This window comes from Eublepharis macularius, chromosome 15 (assembly GCF_028583425.1).
Source record: "Eublepharis macularius isolate TG4126 chromosome 15, MPM_Emac_v1.0, whole genome shotgun sequence".
Classification (NCBI taxonomy): domain Eukaryota; kingdom Metazoa; phylum Chordata; class Lepidosauria; order Squamata; family Eublepharidae; genus Eublepharis; species Eublepharis macularius.
In genome coordinates, this window is record NC_072804.1 from 25,010,835 (window position 1) to 25,034,630 (window position 23,796).

Sequence of the window (23,796 nt, forward strand, 5' to 3'; positions counted from 1 at the left end):
AATGACAAAACTAAAGCTATTGTACATTGGTCACATCATGAGAAGACAAGGTCCTCTGGAAAAGTCAATAATGCTAGGAAAAGTGGAAGGCAGTAGGAAAAGAGGAAGACCTAAGAAGCCACGTCCTCCAGTTTGCAAGATCTGAGCAGGTCTCTTAATGATGGACTTTTTGGAGATCTTTCCTTCATAGGGTCGCCATAGGTCGGAGGCCACTTGACAGTACACAACACAGAGACATTGCATGTTCTTAAACCAAATGTTGCCTTCTTGGCAGAAGCCTTGAGGCGCCATGGATTGGGGGGTGAAGCGTGTGAGGTAAATGCTGCGGGAACATTTAATGGCGAGAGCACCGTGAAGAGGGAGGTTTTTGCTTTCCTCCGCGCTCTCCATCTCAGTCAGAGGGCTGGCCCCATCCATCCCCTCCAGGCGCCAGGGCTGCGGCCTGATCTCCGCGACCCGTCGCCTGTTTCTCCCTGGGGCCGCGGCGCTCCTTTCCCGGCTCCGAAAGCAGCGGCCCGGCACGACCTGCCCGGTTCTGCCGAGCTCCTTTTGCCTCCGCGAGGCAGCGGGAGATGCCTCAGCGGCAGCCCGGGCAAGCCAGGCGCGGGTCACCCCTCAGGCCTCGGGGAGCCCGCTCGCCCGTCTCAGTCTCAGTCTCGCAGGCCGGGCTCGGGGGGAGGAAGGCGGCGGCCGCCCGCCGCGGCACCGCAGCCCACCCAGCAGCCGCGGGGCGGAGGACGGGAAGGAGCGCGGGGCGGCCCGCGGGAGGGCTGGCCGGCAGCCCACTCGCCCGGCTCCTCCCCGGCCCGGCCCTCGCTTCCGCTGGCAGCTCCAGCAGCCTCTGCCGGGAGGAGACGGAGGGACCCCGCGCCCGCATCGCTCGGCGGAGGAGCGGCCCCGGCAGGCGGTGAGTGGCCTCGGGGCCCGGCGCGGCATCCCAGCCCCTGGCGCGGGGCCTCGGGGGGCGCGCAGAGGGCGAAGGCGGGGGGGGGGGGGCGGCGCTTCTCCGCGGCCGCGGGACCGGGGCGCTTTGGCGGCGGCGGCGGCGCTGCTCCAGCGCCCCGCAGGAAACGCCGGGAGGGAAGGCGGAGGCGCTCCTCCGTCGGCCGGGTTCTGAGGGGAAGGCGCCGCTGAAGCGCTCGGCCTCCTCCGCCACTTCCCCCGGTCGGTCTGCGCTGGGCCTGCTCGGGACCGCCAGCCGCAGCCCCGTCGTGGCCCCAGCGGGCTGCTTTCCTTCCTTCGGGCAACGCCAGTGGCTTTCCCTTCCCCGGTTTTACCCTCACAACAGCCCTGTGAGGTAGGAACGTGTGTGGCCCTCTTGAAGTTGTCGAGTTTGGGGCTGGGCCAAACAGAGCTCGTTTGGTGGAGTGGTTAAGATCGGTGGGACTAGTTCTGGAGAACTAGTTTTGATTCCCTGCTCCTCAGCTTGAAGCCAGCTGGGTGACCTTGGGTTCATAGCAGCTCTCTCAGCCCCACCCACCTCACAGGGGTGATTGTTGTGGGGGTAATAATGAAATGCTTTGTAAACTGCTCTGAGTGTGGCATTGCCTTGAAGGGTGGTATATAAATCAAATGTTGTTGTTGCTGTTTCTTCTTCTTCTTCTTCTACTACTACTACTACTACTACCACTGCCACTATTATTGGATGGAAATTTATGGCACCCAAAGCTGGTGCCAAGCGTGGAGCTCTTGTGAAGGAGTTGAGTACTGTAGGTGCCAGTACTGGACAGGCCCCGTCCCTCGAAGTGGCCCACTTTGCCTCTGAAGGGGAGGGGCCAAGCAGGGCTAGGCAGAATCTAAGCAGTCTTTTAGGTATGCTGGTACCAGTGCATGGAGAGAGACAGGCATGAAATTAATTCATCCTTCTTCCAGGCTCAAAGGACAGAAAGAAATTCACTGGATATTAAAATGCTTTTGAGTTCTCTCTTGCTTTATTATCATAATTAAAAACGGAGCGTTCTCAAAACTTAAGTCATTCAACTTCAGTTCTTAATTAAAGAAAGTTAGGGGTCTAATTAGATAAAACATGGAAAATCTGTGGTCAGAAGTTGCATCATTTTGTTTGTTTCTACTTCAAAGCAGCCAAGCAGGCCTGCTCTTTTGATCTTGGAAGCAGCTCTGGGGCCAGAAAGGTTTTTAATCTTCATTTCCCTGCTATTACTAGATCGGACTTGCTCATTTAAACCTGACATTAGCCCGAGTTGGCAAGGACTTGCACCACACCATACCTGTGGGTTTCTAGCAGCTTCAAGAGAAGGAGCAAATTAGATCAGGAAAATTACCTGGGACTCGGGAGGGAAACATCCTGTTGCTCCGCTGACAAATTTGGCAACCCCTCACAGTTGCTTTAAATGCTGGGAAGGAAAATTCTTACTCTTTTTTGGGGGGACGGGGTCCAGTAGCACCTTAAAGCCCAACTAGATAGGTGCTACTGGACTAGAATCTTGCTCTTTTACTACAGACCAACACAGCTACTGATCTGAAACTTATTCTTTTTGAAACTGTTCATCCAAGAGAAGGAAATCATTGCTGCTTTAATAAGACTTCAGTTTTATGCCCAGTGGGTTGGATCTAGTGGTAGATTTCCAGTAAGTGTGTAGATTTTTGCAGATTTGACCCCCAGGTTGTTTCTGGGACTCTCTGTCTCCCAGAAGCAGCATTCAGGAACCTCTTTGGGTGTAGCAAGATGGGGGAGGTGAGAAAATCCCATTTGGCTGATAGAAATCTCTCTTGCTGAATCTAGCCCTTGGTCATTGAGTAGCACAATAATCATCAAAGCATCCAAAGAGGAGTTTAGTAATTCATAGTACACAGATATGAATCTGATGTATGTCTCTTATTCCAGAATCTCTGGCAGTGGTTAACACTGCCCAGAGGAGTCCAGCGTGAGATGGTGAACTTTTTACACCTCCCCTCCTTTGGCATCTCTATCTTACATGTAATATTTCCCATTAGCCTGGCAAATATCATTGTCAGTACTTAGACAAAGAAAACGCTTTTGAGCCATTTGTACTTAAGACTCAATTATCGTTATCCTTCTCAACCAAAAACAAATAACTATATCATTTTAATTGTTTACTCAGATTTTTCTAATCCCTTAATGCTGTTTTAGCTAAATTCCTATTAGTAACCAAAGTCTTTTTTTTTTGCTCAGTTAAAAATCAAATGTACTTAACCAGTAGCAAGCTTTACAGTTCTTCCTGTTTTATTGCGAAAATCCAAATGTTTGTGTCTAGCTTCTTTCCCCTGAGTTTCAAATTCCTTTGGGATACAGACAAATATTTGATGCAAGTTCTGAAGCCACAAGGAAAAAAGTTTTGTTTTTATTTAAACGTTTGCAGAAATTGAAATATATGCAATACTTCCATGTCAGACTAGAGGAGCAGTGATAGGCATCTACTGCCCTGACCTGAGTAGCCCACGCTGGCCTGATCTCATCATGTCTCACAAGTTAAGCAGGGTCAGCCCTGGTTAGAACTTGGGTGGGAGATTCCCAAGGAAGTCCAGGGCTGGTACCACCTTTACTCATTTGCCTTGAATACCCTATGGGGGTCACCATAGGTCAGCTGAGACTTAATGGCAAAGATTTATGTACTACTGTATGATACACAGGAATAATTATCTAATGTTGCAGATTGTCTTAGGTAACAATCATAGTACACAATGATTGAACAGAAATTGTCTTTAAAAATATTCATTTCAAAGAAGAAAAAATATTACACAATTTTTACTCCAGTGCTCTCTCCCAAATGTCAGTTTTTGTGTTGGAAAATAAATTATCATTTTTTTCCTGATTTTTAATTTTTTTTTCTAGGCCTTCTCATTCCTATGTAGGAGTCAGTATAGACTGTAGAACTCATTCAAAACTGGGACAGTATAGACTTCGTATGCTTCTTAGAAAGAGAATGAAACCTACGGTACATACTTTCCATTTTGATTTTTTTTTTTAAATCACATGACAATTTACTAAAACCACAAATTACTTCTCCTAAGCTGTTTACATAGAGTTTGAATAGCATGAGAGACGAGACTATGTCTTGTGGAACCCTAAAGGATAAATCCCACGCTGATGGCAACCCTTTGCCTCTGGTCCATAAAGAACAATTTAAAACGATCCAAAGCAAATTTCTTGTGGCCTGTTTCTGCCTCCAGATGTCTTAATAAAGATGATATGCAATATCATCAGATAAATATAGTAGCAGCAACAAAGAAGCATCACCTTTGTCTTCTACGTTCAGCTGGCGATCATCAGCTAAGACCACCAGTGCCATCTCTGCCCCAGTAGCCTGGCCTGAAGCTAGACTGTAAAGGGTCCAAACTCAGAACAGATGAGTTACCCAGGAAGACCTGGATTTGGTCTGCCACTGCTCTCTCAATTACCTTGCCCAGAAAGGCAGGTTAGAGGCTGGGTGACGATTGGCCGTATCTTTTTTTCCTGTAGGGATAATTTTATAATGGTTAATTTATAATGGACAGTAAGGACTCATTAATGCCGTCCGTATATGATTTCAGCAACCGGTCTGGACAACCAGAGCAGAATGGTTGCAGTGCTATAAAATGCCTGACATACCTATACATCCCAAGGGGAGCTGGAATGTAACCCATCTTCTGGATCAGGGTGAAACTACTTTTTCTTTAAAGGATAGGAGATGCTAAAAAAGCTCATTAGAACACAGAGGAAAGTGTAACCTTTGTGTTACAGAATTATTCACATTCTAAAATGCGACTTCCCCTTTGCCCCCTGTATGTTCACAAAAATATTTTCATCTACTTCATGAAGTACTTTGTACTTCATTTTTGGTGACATGCTCAAAAAAAGGTAACCATTTGTTGTAAAATAATGTTTTAGGATATATATTAGGTTGTGGTAGACTGTCTGTTATTTTTTCAATGATAAAGTGGTCCCATACTTTCGAGTACCGTTGGTCTGTTGAAGGAGGAACTTGTTTATTCCCCTGTAAGGCAATCATTGTTTTCGCAGCCACTAATAAACTGGCTATTAGATCGTGTCTTGTCATAGGAATATTAAGATTTTGCCATTGATCCAAGAAAATTGGTTTTCTCTCTCATTCTCAGCAAGTGTGGACCATATTCATATATATTTGAATTTTGGATTTTTGTTCCGATATGCGTTACCTTCCACTTGCCTACATTGAACTTCATTGTTGCCCACTTACCCAATTTGGGTTGTTGCTTTTCACAGTTGTCTTTGGTTTACATCATCCTCAATAGTTTTGTGTCATCTGCAAACGTGGCCACTACCTTGTTTACCCCCAGTTCCAGACCATTTATGAGCAAATTAAATAACACCAACTCCAGTACCAATCCTTGTGGGACCCACTGCACTTCCCTCCATTGCGCGAACTGTCCATTTATTCCTACTCTTTGCTTCCTGTTGTTTAAGCAGTTTTTAATCTGTAAGAGGTCCTGCCTTCTCCTCCCATGACTGCTAGGTTTACCCAGGAGTCTTTAGTGGGCAAGTCCAAGTCCAAGTCCATTTCGAAAGTCCAAGTATATGAGGTCCACTAGGTTGCCATAATGTACATGCTTGTTTACTTTCTCAAAGAACTCCAAAAGATTGGTGAGGCAGGATTTCCCTCTGCAGAAGTCATGCTGATTTTCCCACAGCAGGCCTTTTCCCTCTATGTGCCTGATAATGCTATCTTTGATTACAGATTCCTCTAATTTGCCTGGGACAGATGTTAGGCTAACTGGCCTGTAATTTCCTGGTTCCCCTCTGGCCCCCCTTTTAAAAATCAGTGTAACATTTGCTACTCTCCAGTCTTCTGGTACAGTGACTGGTTTTAATAATAATAAGTTACATATATGAGTCGGTGGTTCAGCCATCTAACATTTAAGATCCCTAAGAACTTTATGGTGTATGCCATCAGGAGGACCTGGAGACTTGCTGGTTTTTAGTTTTCCCAACAGATCTAAAATTTTATCTCTCGTCACATCAAATTGACTCAGTCCTTCATCCTCCCTTCCTGAAAATCACATTGCATAGGTCCATGCCCTACACTTTCAAAAAATTCATTGAGCTTCTCTGCCCTCTCTCCATCTTCCTTTAGCAGTCCTTTTATTCCTTGGTCATTCAAAAGCCCAACTGGCCGGTTTCCTGCTCTGGATACATTTAAAGAAATGTTTATTGTTCATCTTGATGCTTTTAGCAATGTGCTCCTCAAATTCTCTCTATGCCTGGCTAATTAGTAACTCACATTTCTTTTGCCAGAACCTGTTCTGTTCACTTCATTGGGGCAAACTTCCCTCTTTTTAAAATAAACCTTTTTCCTTTTTAAGACCTCCTTGTCTTGAACTGTTAACCATACAGGCAACCATACAGGCATTCTCTTAGACTTGGGAGTACCTTTCCTATCTTGATCAAAAAGAGTCCAGTAGCACCTTTAAGACTAACCAATTTTATTGTAGCATAAGCTTTCGAGAATCAAGTTCTCTTCGTCAGATGCATAATACAGAGACTGGTCAAATTGGTTAGTCTTAAAGGTGCTACTGGACTCTTTTTGATTTTGCTACCACAGACTAACACGGCTAACTGCATCTATTTCCTATCTTGGAGAATTAATTCTATACAGGCTTCAACTTGAGTGGTTTTAAATAGCTTTGAAGCATCCTCTAAAGATTTAACTCTCTTCCCTTTCAGCTTCCTTTTAACTATTTCCCTCCTTTTTTGTCAAGTTCCATCTTTTGAAATTAAGGTTTTGGAGGGGTAACGTCAATGACAAGAACCCTGAGTTTAATAACATTGTGGTCATTGTTCTCAAGTGGTGCAACAATATCTACATCTCTCACTAGGTCTTGAAACTTACGCAGAATCAAATCCAATATCTCTCTACACAGACATTTCCCATGAAATATATTTTCCTTTTCTATTTTTGGAGCAAGGAGGAAGAGTTCTATGGAAATCAAAACTTTCTGACTAGTTTTTTAGTATTAGTAAACCAACTTGTGATGTTGGGAATCCATGGTTTGTGAATACTGCATAATGTAGCCATTAGACAAGGGTGGGATATAAGTTTGGGCTACAAATCTCTCCCCAGTGTCATTTTCCTGATAAGAATGCCTCCCTCACAGCTGTTCTTAGCCCTTGTAGGGGGGAAAAAGGGTACCAAGATGAACAGTTTTAACTGGAGAAACTGTATTGGAGGGGGGGATTAAAACACATTTTCCCCAGTGCTGTGGTACAATCCTTCTCTCTCCCTTATGCACACGTACAGTTTTTTTTGTAGCTAAATTACATATTTGAGCCTCAGTTGGCACTAAATAAAAGGCTTTGCACTACTGGTGTTGTGATTTTTTCCTAAGGGACCAGCACAGCTTCTGTGTCTGTTTTGACATCTTACAGACCTGGCTCTGATTCTGTTGATATCAGTTATAATGCATAACTATGCCGACTTCCACTGTCTTACATATACATGAAAAAATATTTATTGTTTGCCAAATGGAAAGTAAGAAAGGGTTGAGGAGAATGTCTTCGTTTGCATTTTATTTCTGCCTATCCAAGAAGCTTTAAAAAATAAAAAGGAATAGTACCAAATGGGACTAAACATCTGTTTTCAGTTAATATGTGAACTCGGGTGGTGTACTGCTGGCCACACAAAAAACATTTCAAAAGCAAAGCAGTAATAGTTCTCCAATCTAAGCTAGTGTTTGCACATTAACACAGTGAACGGAGCAAAAAGTAGCACCGAAGGCCAACTTTCATTCTGATGTTTGACATAACTTGACTCGAAGTCTTGTTTGCACTGCTGCCTTAAAAATATATATATTTTCAACATGAATAATGTAAATATTTTATAGTGGAAATTGGTTTAGCCTATGTACCTTTCCTTCTTTTGAAATCAGTTTAATTATACCACTTCATTTCTCAGTTTGCATTTAAAATCTATAGCTCATTGTAATCTGTGGATTCCCCTTAATATCTATCATAGCTTGTCCTCTATCACTGCTCCTTTTAGCAATTTTTATAATGCATTATCCATCACATTATGGGAAGATTTGTGTATTTCAGGAATTAAATTTGTTTCATCTGAATTTAAAGCTATGTTATATACTGCTTATGTAAATTTAACTCTTGATTAATCATAAAAACACAATATAACCGTTATGACCAGCTTGTATTTTTTCCAGGGATATCAGGCTAATGATAAATGTGAAGGAATCTTAGTGATTAGGTCATAATCTACCCAGTGCTAATAAAAATGTGATAAACTTTCCTATTACCTTCTCTTGGAGACAAATCAGTAAATCTGATGTTTGGAAAATTTGTGACAGCCTATGGCTATAGACCAGGGGTGGGCAATTGTTTTGGCTCGGGGGCCACTTTGCGGGAGCGGAGGTTAGCAGAGGGCCGCACCTTTTAAAATGATTGCATTCATTAGTTAACTCTGCATTTCAGAAAAGGTATAAATTGTATCATAAAAATCAATAAATATAAATTAATATAAATTAATATAAATTAATATAAATATAAAGTGGTAGTTTTATTCAATGTATTTATTGTGCTAATTTCATATCATCTATAGCTGCAAGCACATTTAATTTTAGAAGGAAATCTCGGTTCAATGCGGATTTTTCTGACTGTCTTGGCGGGCCACAAAAAACTCTGTAGCGGGCCGCATGTGGCCCACGGGCCACAATTTGCCTACCCCTGCTATAGACAATACACTCTGACTGACAGTAAATCATTCATTATGGTCAGTATAAATCAAAACCACTGTTACTCCAAGGGTGATTTTCAACATTTTCTAATGAACAAATTTTGTTAGGGATTGATATGGTTGGAGACACTTCTGTGTGGAGTAGTGTTCGTTATACAGTTTAGATACATTGTTATATAGTGACCTAGCTTTAACCTGTGATCAAGTTGAGAGCATGGGAGGACTGAAACTGCTGTTATTTTGATACAGCAAAATACCAAGGACAGTACTGCTGACAGTGCCTTATGCATTTTCCTCTTCCGTCCTCTCTCCTTTTACCATATCAGGTTTGATTAAATCTCGTTTAACATTTTCTGCTGCCGCAGCATTTTCATTCCTTCACTGTAGCATGTTTTACCAGCTGACAGTACCACTATTTGGCAAACCTGTTCTTACAAACTCATCCTGTTTGTACAGGCTCTTGAATGAGGGTGGGGCATAAATAAATAAATAAATTTACTCCGCTCACCGTGGCCTCAAGTTGCTAGACCACAATGAGGAGTTGGCCTCTGCAGCTTTTATCCCATTTGTTTGCTTTCACCAATAGGGGTTTTTTTCTGCTTCTACCAGCATGCAATCTAACAGCCTACAAACAAACTTGGTAAAAAAAAAATTCCTCTCTTTATTCAGTCATCATGGAGGTAGAAAGAATTATTGAAACCTCAATTTGCTGGAGATATTCTCAGCTAAGCTGACCCTCCCTGCTTTTCTGTTATACTTTAATAAGCATGAACTAAGGTATGAGGCTTTTTTAAAAGCTGCAGAAACCAAATAACCGCAATTTCACAAAAATAAATTTTTATCTTAAAGCATATAATAACAGCAACAACAGTGTGCTTATATCCTACCCTTCTGGACAGATTAGTGCCACGCTCACAGCGGTGAACAAAGTTTTATTATTATCCCCACAATACAGCTGGGGCTGAGAGGAGTGGCTTACCCAAGGCTACCTGCAGAATTCATGGAAGTAATGGGAATCAAACTAGCAGAGTGCTGATTTGCAACCCGGCCACTTAACCACTATACTACCACAGCTATGTATGCAAACAGTGGCTACATGAATAAAAGCATACAGTCAACCAGCATCTGAGCAGAGATAAAATCAAATAAATTTAAATGCAGTCCTCCTTCCCTAGATCTAATCTTTTATCTGTGATAAGAAGCAAAAACATCTTAATGGTTCCAGGTCTGTTGTTCAGGAGTTGTTCACTTCAGTTTTCACTTGTCAGACCTCATGCTTGTATGAGTCTCCTGTTGTCTCATACGTGACTTTCCTCTAAAGTGTGGCTGCCACAAATGACAGTGTGGAGAAATGTCCTCCACCGAAGCATTCACCCGAATAATTAAGTCATTGTGATGCTCTCTGCCCATGTACAGGAGCCCAGCTGCATACTAGTAGCTGGCAGAAAAGAGGAAACGAAAGAACGGAGCCATCAAGCTTTCGGTTATGGTAATAAGTCTGGCTGAAGCAGGACAAGGGCTGACTTCTTCACGTCCTGCTATCAGGCCTCACCCCAAAGAGACAAAATCAAAAAGAGTCCAGTAGCACTTTTAAGACTAACCAACTTTATTGTAGCATAAGCTTTATTGCTTTCCCTTCCACAGAGCAGCTGCAGAGAAAGGCATTTTAGTTCAAGTCACCAAGAGCCCAATTTTGAGAGGAAGGCTCCTGCCTTCCTCTCCATGCTGTTTTTCCCAAGATGAGACAGGCCGGCAGGGAGTTAGTTATTTGTATAACTTTGGAGTACCATGTGAAGTAATCCATGCACATGCTCTTTAAAAATGCCCTCCCCACAGCTGCTGTGCAACTGCAGAGAAAGAGCTGAGTCCAGAGAACCCCGGTCCAACTCACCAAACAACAATGCAGAGTTGTTACAATGCAGAGTGTTAGCGGCTACCTCCTCTGGATCTATGACAAAGACTGCAAAGAGCCAAATGGCTGGAAAGTAAACTCTTCATTTGGGGCAGAACGGGCTCAATGACCTCCAGGTGGGACATCCTCTCCAAGGAAGATTATAACTTCTCAGGACACAAAGAAGCAGCTCTCTTATTCTTCCTCTTTGGGCAACCTTTTGAATGGGCACAAACCACAATGGATTAAGATTTTACCTAGGGGTGCTGTCTTATCCACATGGCAGGGACAATCGAGAGAAGACCCAACTGGGAGATGAAGGGTAATGCTGAACTTTAAACTACTGCAGCTTCGGAGTAAAGCTAGCCTGTCCTAAACAAACAAATATTAGAAGAAGTACTTAGTGTAGGGAAAGAGGACTGCGAGTTGTCCCTTTTTTCTTTGTTCACATGCTTAGCTCAAAAACTTCAACAGAGCACATGTATTCTTTTATTCATGTATTAAACTTCCTTGTAGTTTAAATGCTCTTAGTCTGGTCTCTGAAAACACACCGTGCCTTTTCAGTCCTGGGAAGGGGAAGCAGGTTGTCAGTCCCTGGCAGGTAGACCCCTCAAGCCCATCCACAGTGAACACACGTTGGTTCCAGCGGAAGTAGCTTTATTCGAATCTGTGCAGTTCAGGTCTGTACTCCATCATGGAGTTTGGCAGAAGTGACAATTCAAATCAAGCAGTCTATGTTATAGTTGATTTTCCCATGCTCCAAATGACGGTTGAGGTTTTGGCGCGTGAGCCTACAGTAGTTCTGTGAGAATCTATTTAGTTATGACTATGCATCAAGTCAGGGCCGGCCCCAGAGTTTCTGGTGCCCGTGGTCACGAGCGCACGCACTGTGCGCGTGCACACCTCTGACTGTGTGATGATGTCACGTCATCACGCAGCGCGAGATGGATGGGGCGGCATGCAGAAGCTTCTCCGTGCTCCGCACGCTGCCCCAGCAGCGACTCGCAGCTTCTGCGCCGGGCTGGGGCGTGTGGGGGAGGAGGAGCTCACAGCAGAGCTGGCATGGCTGGCTGCAGCAGTAGCTGCAGCCAGTCAGCCCCATGCCGCTGCCACAAGCCCCAGCTGGGCGCAGAAGCCCTGAGCCGCTGCTGGGGCGGCGCCCGGAGGCTGTGCCCGGCTAGGGCGTGCGGCGGCGGCGGCGGCGGCAGCTTCTGTGCCCAGCTGGGGCGTGTGGGAGCGGAGGAGCGCTCAAGCCAGCCCCATGCCGCCGCTGCTGCCACGCGCCCCAGCCGCGCGCAGAAGCCCCGAGCCGCTGCTGGGGCGGCGCGTGGAGGCTGCGCCCGGCTGGGGCATGCAACGGTGGTGGCAGCGGCAGCATGGGGCTGGCTGGCTGGCTGCAGCAGTAGCTGCAGCCCAGTCATGCCAGCTTTGCTGCGCGCACCTCAGCCCCTGACACCCCCTCCAGCGCCCCTCCAGTTCCCTCGTGCCTGAGGCCACCGCCTACCTGGCCTCCATGGGCGCGCCGGCCCTGCATCAAGTATAAAATACAGTATTCCCAGCATCTGGGAAGAGTAGTGAAAGCTGGCATCTAGACACACCAAGGACACATATTTCTCTAAGATAACCGGGGAAGCCCTTTCTGTGTCCTAAGCAAGTAACATCTGCAATATGGTTATGAATGATCAGAGAGAGTACACATTAAGTTAGCGATAAGGCAGGATAGCTTCAGCATATTGTGGCACAAGCAATACAACTCATAGATAACCATGGCATGGCTGTACACAGACATGACACAGGTCAGATTGCCAGTCCTGGAGTACAATAGCTTGACTGGGCAGAATTGCAGTAGATCACCCCTGCGTTAACTTGCAGCAATTCGGTGGAGCCTCTAAACAGCAGTGCAGGTACAGAGTGGTAGGTGTGTGACTCCAGTTAGCTGGTGATGCTCTGAGAGTTGGTGGCAGTGGGTGGTACCCAGTTTGTTTTTGGTATTCCTGCAGAGGGAGAAGAAGGAATGTTGTCACCAGGTGGAGGCATGGGATGGCTGCTGGGATTTCCTGACCTCCGAGGAACGAACCTGATGGAATATAGGGTAGGGCTTCTGAGTTTGTTCCTTCCCAGGCCGCTTCCCCTCAAAAGGCTTCTTCCTTCCTGGGAGATCTTCTTCTAGCCACAAAGCCTCAAAACCCCTCTCCTATAACTTTAGCAAGGAACAAAAAGAAAAGGCTAGAAGTGTTTGATCACTTTGTGGCCAGATGGTGTGCCCTCAGGCCACTTGCCTCATCGCTTTATAACCCTAAACTCTTCAGCTTGGAATTCGGAAGGAATTGGGTGTGTGTGAAGAAAACTAGATCTTTCTTTTGACCAGACTACCTGTAAAGGCAGTTTGAGCTTACCATCTGAGCATCCACAGAGTGTAAACTCAACATTCAGAAAACAAAGTAGAAAATTTGTACACAAGTACTTCACAGGTTCCTCACGTTGCTTCGCAGGCTCCTCACTAAAACTGTTCTCGTCAGACTTTCCATCCCTTTTATCAGGGCTTTTTTTCTGGGAAAATAGGTGGTGGAACTCAGGACCGCACAATGACATCACTTTGTGTCAGCTGGAACAAGGGGGGAGTTTTTTAAAGTTTAAATTGCCCTCGCTGAGCAGTGCAGAGGGCAATCTAAACTCCCCTCTGTCTGGAGATCAGGGGGCGGGGCCACCGGCCATGTGACCATTTTCAAGAGGTGCCGGAACTCTGTTCCGCTGCGTTCCCGCTGAAAAAAAGCCCTGCCTTTTATTGTACAGTATGTCTGTGCCTTGCTGTCTGTGCTGCATCAGTTGAGGCTGCGTTTGACACAGAAAAGGAACGTTCTGCAAGGAAGTATGGTTGACTGCAAATGGTAACCCGGTGGGGTTTTGTATGGAATCAAAAGGCAGAAGGGAAAAAAACATTTTTGTTTCAGGGAAGCCAGGCTTTTACATCATGTTTATATTTTTATATTCATTAATCTAAAAGGAATAAACTCCTGTGGAAAATCCATTACCAACATCCCAAGTTCCTCCTCTCTTCCTGGAATGGAGCCGCAATGCAAAAGGGAACTGTGAAATAATAACAGAACGGATCTGGAAGCATCTGATGTGATAATTTCTAGCCACCTTATTCTCCTGCAGCCCTGCCCTCACTATCATTTTTAAAATTTGAAACTTTCACAGATAAGGGATTGGGGTCAAGTAGGCCCCTGTTAAAGGTCCCCCAACATAACAAAACCTCAATTTAACGTTGCTACACTTATTTGTAGTTTTGGAAGCTTTGTAGTAGAAAGAAACTGTATATGAGCCATTATAACAGGAATTAAAGTTAGGGCTCATTACAGACCTACATGCCATCTCTACTTTGTTGTAGCTCTGCAGTATGAACAGTATCTTTTAATCTTAAACACATTTTCATAGTTGTGTGTTAAATGACCACCAATGTCAAATGCAAGACATCTATTTAAAAACGATGGCTTAATTGATGTCTCAGATGGACGTCTCTGCTTGTAAGTGGAGATAGTCAAACGCAATGATGGTAGTGGAATGCTTTTTAAAAGTATAGGCAGATTAACACAAGGCTGTGCATCGTCTATAAATAGGCACGGTTGCTACAAAAACTGTCAGCAATATTTTTGTACCCAAGTTGCATGCATTTGTAGTTATGCTTCCTGCTTTTATATTGCTGCATGAATGTTTCCTTTGATAGCAACCAAGGACAATAGAGTGACTAAGCGCTTTAGATTGTTTTAACAACAGTTTATTGTCCAGAGACAGTGGCTTAGAGGTGGCCAGTACCAGCCATCTACAACTGCTGGATGTGGGGTCAGGTTCAGGGAATCCAGCCAATGTAAAACAAGCTCCTGTCTGTTGAGACCTGCAGAGAATTTCTGATTGGATGTGTATCTCATGTAGTTCAGAGACTGAAAGATGAATGGGAGAAGCAGGAAGGTTTCCAGCATCTAGAGTTGTAATTCATCCACACTGCCATCTTAAGCAGAATTACACCCTTCTAAATCTTCTAGATGTAGATGGATGTAGAAGGCTGTAACTCCATTTCGGATGACACTGTTAGAAATCAAAGTACGTCCTCTTGCAAGAGCAAATACTTTTGCTCAGAGCTTTTTTTCAGCGGGAACGCGGTGGAACGGAGTTCCGGCACCTCTTAAAAATGGTCACATGGCCGGTGGCCCCGCCCCCCTGATCTCCAGACAGAGGGGAGTTAGCTCGGCGGTGCAGAGGGCAATCTAAACTCCCCTCTGTCTGGAGATCAGGGGGCGGGGCCACCGGCCATGTGACCATTTTCACCAAGGGCAATTTAACCTTTAAAAAACTCTCCCCCTGTTCCATCTGGCCCGAAGTGACGTTATTGTGCGGTCGTGAGTTCCACCACTGAGTTCCGCCACCTCTTTCCCCACTGCATCAGAAGTGATTGAATGATCTGGTTGATCATGATGCAGAGAGAGGCAGAATTCTGTCCAATGGAGGATCATTAGAAGGAGACTAGGCCCCAACAGACATGCTGTAGTCTTGTCTGTGGGTAGGTACTTGGGCTCAAAGGAATCTTTCATTCATCGTTTCTTGCAGAATACAGTTTGGGAAATTACAGAATTAATGCCAGTACGTATATATACACAGAGAGAGCCGAACTTTGTGCGTGTGGGAATGATTTTTTACAAACATATTTTTCCTGTGTGAAAGGCACTCCCAGAAATATTTTGAAAGTGCAGTGGGGGCAAGAGTGTTGACAAAAGATAAATGCCTTTATTTTCTATGAAGAGACTTTCAAAAACAGTCAGTACGAGAGAGGGAGAGAGCATGTGCACACGTGTATATCACAGAAAATATTGCTCTCCTCAAGAGTGTGTTATGCACATAGCATCTTTAAGACTAGCCAACTTTATTGTAGCATAAGCTTTCGAGAACCACAGTTCTCTTCATCAGATGCATCTGATGAAGAGAACTGTGGTTCTTGAAAGCTTATACTACAATAAAGTTGGTTAGTCTTAAAGGTGCTACTGGACTCTACTATTTTGTGACTACAGACTAACACGGCTAACTCCTCTGTATCTGTTATACACATATTAACTGTGGACAAAAGTAGTCACATTTAAACAATGAATATATCCTTGAAAATTCTGGCATCACAATCTCTACCCAGAATTACTAAATTCTGATTCTAAACTTTCATTTTTATCTTCCTGGAGGATGCCCAGAAACTTGTGCCGACCGAGACAATACTTGCCTACTTTTTCGCACTATGGATCTTGATTTTGTGTGAACGACCCGTTTCTTTTCCATGATAAAGAACTACCTGAAAAATCTACTTTTGCACAACCACAATTCACCCTGCAGCAGTAGGACCACCCATCTAATTTAGACACTTGGTGTTTTGCATTCTGTCATCCAGGGTGAAAATCCATTTGCCATAGGTTCAGTATGTTTGTCTTATCAGTGCATTGTTTATCAGGAAGTTTATCTTTGGCAATGGATATAATCAGGTGAAATTTCTGAAAGAAATGTTGAAGAATGGCTGTCTGAGAGCTGGAAATGTAGCTTCCCCCCTACTCTGAACGAGTCATTTGTGATCTTTTTTGTATCAACCTAAACCTTCCCTTTAATTTAGATTGGATCAAAAATTCCAATGTACTGCAGTGGGCTCTCATTTATTTATTTGGGTATCTGTTTGGTATTTCTAAAATATGAGGTTTAAATAGGTTGTTTAAAACTAACGGTGGTGTCTGCCATTGAGATAGAGGGAGAGACGGGCCAGATTTTTGCTTGTAGACTAAAGAGTCTGAGAGCCAAGCTACAAGTGACGCCTTACACAGGTTGGACACTTGTCAGCTTCCCTCAAGTTTTGATGGGAAATGTAGGCGTCCTGGTTTTACAGCTTGGCTCTCCAAGACCAGGATGCCTACATTTCCCATCAAAACTTGAGGGAAGCTGACAAGTGTCCAACCTGTGTCAGGCGTCACTTGTAGCTTGGCTCTCAGAGTGCCTGCAGGATTGGGGGAACAGAGGAAGATGGATCCAGATTGTTTCCTTATAGCTCTGGGAATTTTCTAGTTGACAGGGCTGGTGGTGGTAGCATTGATAGCTGTGTAGGCCTCTGGCACTGAGAGGCCTTCTCAGCAGGTGCCATCTTTCACACTCTAGAATACAGTCAGGCTCTTAGTTCTCTGCAGAACTGGGCTAACTGAAATGTTTAGGATGGCTGTAAGAGTGATAGTAGGGAAAGACTTGTGCAGAAACCAGCCAAGCACAAGTTAGAACTAGGGGTGTGCAACCCGAAAAGATTTGGGTTTCCCACTTCGGGTAAAAAGATTCAGAAATCCCCGAAATCTGAAGTGGTATGCCGCTTCGGATTCGGGTTTCCAGGTTACTTCGGGATGCTCCATAAAGATTCGGAGTACACTGAAGTGACGAGGGAGGGGGGAGGCTGCCCCCACCCTTAAACACCCACCCCCACCCCACTTACCTAGTGCAGCCAGAGCCTTCCCTGCTGCTGCCACTGCTGGTGTGGCCGGCCGGCAGAGAGGGCCTTCCCTACTGCTGCCGCCGTGGCCGGTATGGCCAACCAGCAGAGAGGGCCAGCCTTCCCTTCTGCCGGTGCCAGGTAAGTGGGGAGGTGGGGAGGAAAGGGTTGGATGGAATGGTTAGGTTTTAAGGGGCTGCTGCTTCCGAAAGGGCCCTTTAAACCTAACCCCCTGGGTCCCCCGAAGCTTTCCGAAGCATTCCGAATGCTTCGGGAAGCTTTGCTTCGGGATTTCTGAATCATGCTGGCCCCGGTTCGGAAATTCCGAAGCTTTCCCGATTGGGTCCAATTTCGGTATTTTACCCGAATCGGATTCCGAAAGCACACACCCCTAGTTAGAACTCAGAGCTCTGTGGTGGTGAGGGTGGCAAAGAAAAGTTACTTTTCTGTCATTATTGCATTCGCTCAGTGCCCTTCAGCAACTTTGTTTTATGTGGTACCTGGCATTTCACATCGTGGATCCCAGGAAAAAACAGTATCTACATCAGCAGTGTGCTAACCAGTTGGCTTTACACATTGCTGATGAAATCGCTGGCATCTGATGCAACTTGGACTCTTCATTGACTTCACAGATGCAGTCTGTTCTTTAGACTTCTGTTACATATACATTTGTTTATAGGTATACTCATACTAAACACGTCATCTCATGTACTTTTCCTAGCCTTTATGGAGAATTCATTAAATGGTTAGAAAAAGTACGAGATCTCTTTGATGTTTGACAGCCAATTAATGTAACTGAAGAAAGAGTAAATTTATAGCTTTTGAATTGTAAGAGTTAATTATAACTTTTAAAATGTTACTTGAGTTGCTAACAAGCAGTGTCACATATGTAATCTTAGGTGCACTAGACATGATCTCGTAATCTTTTTGAGACCCAATCATATTATCTACAGTATAATCACATGTTAAAATTATAAAGATCTATCTAAAACAGTGACTGTCACTTTAGCTATAAAAAGTGTCATGAAGAGAGCTAATTAGGCTTTTGTCGAAGGAACTTTTAGGAAGAAGGTTTTAAGTGAGATATTTTTATCTGGATATCGGGCTTCCAAGACAAGTTCGTTAAAATCCAGTCCTTTTAAACCTCATGTTTTTCAGTTATATTTGAGATGAGAATGTTAAAAGATTTGATATTAATACTATGTTTTGAGGCAATGATTTTAGGATTAATTAGCATCATTATGCAGAGGAGTTAGCCGTGTTAGTCTGTGGTAGCAAAATCAAAAAGAGTCCAGTAGCACCTTTAAGACTAACCAATTTTATTGTAGCATAAGCTTTCGAGAATCAAGTTCTCTTCGTCAGATGCCTGATACAGAGACTGGTCAAATACAGAAGAGCAGGAGAGAGAAGAGGCAATTCCCCTTCCTCCCCCTAATTGCCTCTTCTCTCTCCTGCTCTTCTGTATTTGACCAGTCTCTGTATCAGGCATCTGACGAAGAGAACTTGATTCTCGAAAGCTTATGCTACAATAAAATTGGTTAGTCTTAAAGGTGCTACTGGACTCTTTTTGATTTAGCATCATTATGTATTTTTTAATTTCTTGCCTAATAAAACACGTTAAATCTTTTTTCAGCAAAAGCCATTAGCTCACAGACAAGGTTTCTTCTGGTTTTGGTAAAACACCAAATGCTCAGAACCCTGCTTATTTTGTACTATAAAGATACATTCTGTCTAAGAGGGCGTTTGTCTGAGAGATCCTATTGAAGTGGGGTCTGTGGCCATTTAGCGAATAAGAAAAATTCTTGCAAGGCTAAATTAGTGCCAACCATTAATAGGATGCAAATTGGATGATTTGTTACACTCCTGCCTGTGATGTTCATATGAATACCTTTTAGTTAGTGCAGCCTGTAGAAAATGCTTAGAGATACGAGTCCTGCTGAGTCCTGCTGATGCCCATCTTAATTGCATGAAGTTACTAGAGGGCAATTACTCCAGTGATTTGTATAACTTAGGAAAACATCACTGTTGGAAGGATCTGGTTCAAAAAGCGGCAGTGGCTCACCCATTACTGGGGGGAAATCCTTGGATGCATTAAATCTGAACAATGATGGCCCAGTGTCTAACTTGCCCTTTTAAGGAAAACTTTTGAGAAAAGTGGTCGCTTTTCAACTCCAGTTATTTTGGGATGATGCGGATTATCTAGTTCCTTCTCCCTATTCTGGCCTGGGCATGGCACAGAGACTGCCCCTTGATCCCACTGGTTGACAGTCTTCCCTGACAGGAGGGGTGTGTGTCCTTACAGGCTCTGCTAGATCTCTCAGCAGTGTTTGACACCATCGATCACGTGGTGTCTTACTGGGCCACCTGGCCAGGATGGGCTTGTTCTGTGTTCACTCCATTTACTTCTCGAAGACTTCTTACAGAAGGGAGATTTGAGGGGTTTCTGCTCTGGCTTCTGTCTTTGTCATTCCACAAGGAATGACAAATACCGTCCTCTAGGCATTGAGAAGGGTTACTCAGGCAGTGGGGGTTTGTTGTGAATTTCCTGCATTGTGCAGGGTGTTGGACTAGATGACATTTGGGGTACTCTCAGCTCTATGAGTGTGTTTCTGTTTCTGTGTTACGCTTACTTAGAAAATAGGTTCTGTACTCACCACATTTTGCTTTTGTCTTGCTCTTTCAAGTTGACATTGGCTCAGGAGATAGGTCCAAGCAGAAAATGAACTTGTCCAAAACACATGCTGTATACACATCTACAGAATTTTTGCCTTCACTCCATGAGATGCTAACTCAGCATGAGTATGATGCCTCATAGCTTCTTATAATTTTATTGCAGAGGCCGAATTGCTTCAAATGAATGTCTTGTGTTTAAGGTCTCATTTGAAAATCTATTTTTTTTGTGTTCTGATTCTCTGTTGTTTATGTGAACTGTTTCATTTCCTTACTACCCGCGTGGCCCACTAGGTGGCGCTTGCAACATTTCAATAACAAAATTGCCTTCAGAAAGCCACTTTCATTTTTGTATTTCAGAACTAGGGACCTCATTAAGCGTTGAGCCAGTATTTTTATAGATGCTGTACTATTTTTGTAGTCTTCATTAAAATTAACATGATTTCTGTTTGAATAAATAAAACCAGATAATTTATTGTAACAGATTTGCTTCATAGTTGAACAGAAAGATTCGAGTCTAGTAGCACCTTAAAAACCAACCAGGATATAAGCTTTCAAGAGTCAAAGCTCCTGTCATCAAATCCAAGTAGAAATGGAGATCCCGACACCTTTATATCTCAGTCAGAAGGCACGAGGGGTGTTGCAAAAGAATGGCGTCAGGATGCAAAGGTACAATACAGCTTCATGTGGAATCTGAAAGCTGACTCCATTCTGGAGGCGGAAAGACAACTCTCCAATACTGCTTTCGACAAACAACTAATCTCAGACCCTGTTCAGGAATAGCCCCCCCCTTAAACAGGATTATAAAGGAATGATAAAGGAACAAATCTATACAGACACACCACAGGAAACGCGACCAGGCACTTTGTTTTCTGCCCCAAATACACAGGATGTCCTGTTGTCTCAGGCATAGGCACCTTCTCTATTGTGGTTTCTGGATATATGGACTCGATTCTCAGACCCTTTGCCATACAGTCTGTTAACAGTCTTCCAGGTAGCTTTATATACACCAATATCCCCCACAAAGATGAACTACAAGCCTTGAGTAACAATCACTAACAACACCACAGCTGACTTCACTGCCTAGTTGTGCCAGTTTGTGCTCACCTGCAACCGCTTCAGATTTGGTGAAGATCAATGGATAACTGCATGGTACTGCAATATGCCAGCATGTTCATGACTGACTTGGAGCAGTGCTTCCTCCGGTCCTACCTGTTAACACCCCTCCTGTACTTCAGATTTATTGATGACATTTTTATCATCTCGACACATGGGAAAGAAGCACTCGAGGGATTTCACCAGGTCTTTGGAATCCTGCATCTAGATGACAAAAAAATCACACGTATGCTTGAGACATGCTGTCATTTACTGATGCTTCTAAGACCTACTTTGCAATCCCTTTGCTCACAACAGTAATTTTTGTCAAATCAAAACTGAAAAATTTGGCTAAAACTTGTGTCTCAAAATCCCAGATATTCAATATCAACAATCTAGATCCTTCTGCTATTTCTGAAAACACCCACATTGAGTAAATTTCATCAGCATTAATAATGGCTGTTTCAGGCCTAGTGATCTCTTATACATTCACTTCTTAAAATAAGAAGCTTTTAAAAAATTGAGGCAAACCATCCAGCCTCTATAACCGATAATCCTCCACTTAGCCTAACCACCAATTAATATTTATTTAGTGTAGTTTTATCCAACCCGTCCTCCAAGGACCTCTAGACAAGGTGGGTGGTTCCCCTATCCATCGGTTGATTCTCACAGAGTACACTATCTCATGATCCAGTCTTCTCCTTGGCATTTCTTCTGTTTGTACCTGTGTGTGTGTATATCTATATCTATATCTATATCTCTGCCAACTCAGGTATCTCATGAGGTTGGCTTTGGCTTACAAAAATTCATTCATAATAAATGCCTTTAAGGTGCCAAAAGGCTCTTCTGGACATGCCCCTTCAACAAACACCGCCCCCCCCCCCCCCCGTCTATCAAAAAAACTGTGTCTGATCTATCAAAATTTTTGGAAACCCAATTCTAGAAGAACTCTGCAAGGTTTTTCTGGGTGCATTTCACCTGCTGTGCTTCCTTTCGCCCATATATAGATGACTAATTAATGAAACAGTTGTTTGTAACCTGTGTCACTGCTTTTGTTTGGTGGAGGAATGGCATATTTTCAATTCCCGGATAAAACAGCTGCACTTTTAAAGCATGTTGTGCTGCTGGGGATTAGTGCTGGAAACACGGATCCATCACAGTATTTTCTGCTTTTCTTGGTCCCCAGGAGAGCAGCCTCTGCTACTGCCTTGAGATTTTCTTTTGTGAATTGTAAATCTTGATGCACCACCATGAGGCTGTGCTTCATTTTTGTCATGTTTTCTTATAGAGCTGAAGACAAGTGGGAAAAAAGGAATCATTTGTTGCCCACGGTAATGCCATTCACAAAAACTGACTGGTGCCATCTACACTTTTGAATGTGGAATCAGCTTAAATATGTTAGTTCCAGTGAATGGGGTTGTAGTTTTATTTTTTTAAAATATGTCAGTTACATCTCATTGATGACAAGTACTTGAGGGTCAAATGGTTGGGGGCTCCCAGACTTGGACGCTAGACTTGTTTATGTTGTGCCAAGTATGGAGGCAACTCTAATAAGAGAGACAAGATTCTGGGCAGGATGGGAAGATGGACAGAGCTGATCGATGGGGCACAGTCCAACGAGAGGTTCTCCTATGCAATCCCCATTGAAATGAGTGGCAGGAATCCAAATGGCAGCCAGATGTTATTCACTTACGATCATGGGGCACAGTGGGACGCTCTTTTGAGCAACCTTCGTTCAAAGGGAGCTGTGCATTGTTGACCTCTGCTGACCTAATCTTTATGAGAAGGTAATATTCATGTGGACACTATCACAGCACACTTTACTAGGGCATGTTCTCTGCTGCAACTACTACACGTTTCCTTTTGTTCCTCTTTCCAGAACTCAGTTACCAGAGTCTAATTTGTTGCGGGTGAATCTCAGATGCTGACCTTGAAAGACTATGGGATGAAGGAAAGCATATCTGAAATTGGCTGTTTATTTTAAGCTGCAGATAATTTAGTTATTTATTTCTAAGATAAGAGAGTGAGAAATTGCACAAATGTGTTTTAAACAGAGTATTAGTTCTGAGACGAGGAAAATAACTTTTGGCGTTATAAGCAATCCAGTAACATTGTAAACGTCTTTTGTGAGAGAATGTGGAGAGGGTCTTTATTTAGAGGATATGCTGGCTTTTAAAGTAATGTTACTTGCTTTATTATGGCAGTTCTTAGGTTCTTGATATAGGGTTAATAATATATCCTACCTTAGTGAACATGTTAAGCTGCTGTACATTGAGTCAGACCATTGGCTTTGATCTCACAAAGTGCCAGTGGAAAATGCTGACCGTCTGAGATCTTCCCCACCATTCCCGTTCCCTCCCCCAAAGGAGAAGACTGATCTTGTTCCTTCCTTTCCCCCTGCAGTAGTCCAATCCATGCAACAGTTAGCATAGATAAATCCCAAACGTTCCACCCTGGGAACAAATGTTTCGGGGGTCGGAATGGGAGAAGATCTTGCGAGCTTTGTGTGCACTGCTCATGAGATCCAACCCATTGTCTTTGCTGACTGCCAGTTACTGTTCAGAATTTCAAGCCGAGAAAGGTCTTTCTCGTTACCTCCTACCTGATTATTTAACTGGAGGTGACACGGGAATTGAACTTGGGACCTTCTGTGGGTAAAGCAGGTGCTGTGCCCTTGAGCAATGGTCCTTCCCTTGGCCTGGTTTGTAAGCATTTCTGACATAATATATATTTTGATCCCATAAGAATTTTTATCATCTTAATGGAAGATTTTACTTTGAAGAATTTCAAAATGATGTATGGTGACTTCTGCAGTTTCAGGGGACTTCTGTCATTATAAGAAATTGATTTTTAGCTCTCTGTCTTGGAAAATGATTCCACACTCTGCCCAAACCTTAGAATGTTTCCAGGAAAGGCTGTAGCAGGACTGAAGTTCAGGACTTTCTTGTGGCCTTGATGAATGTTGA

At 43.7% G+C, this 23,796-nt stretch overlaps 1 protein-coding gene across 2 annotated transcripts in view; it reads left to right on the forward strand.

The window, feature by feature from the left end:
* The first annotated feature begins 824 nt into the window (after positions 1–824).
* The window catches only part of TSPAN9 (tetraspanin 9), a 219,532-nt gene continuing 196,560 nt past the window's right edge, over positions 825–23,796 (forward strand). For both annotated transcript variants that reach the window (XM_054999114.1, XM_054999116.1), the window contains exon 1: positions 825–907. The gene's annotated coding sequence lies outside the window, so the exon portion shown is untranslated. The remainder of the gene's footprint in view (positions 908–23,796) is intronic.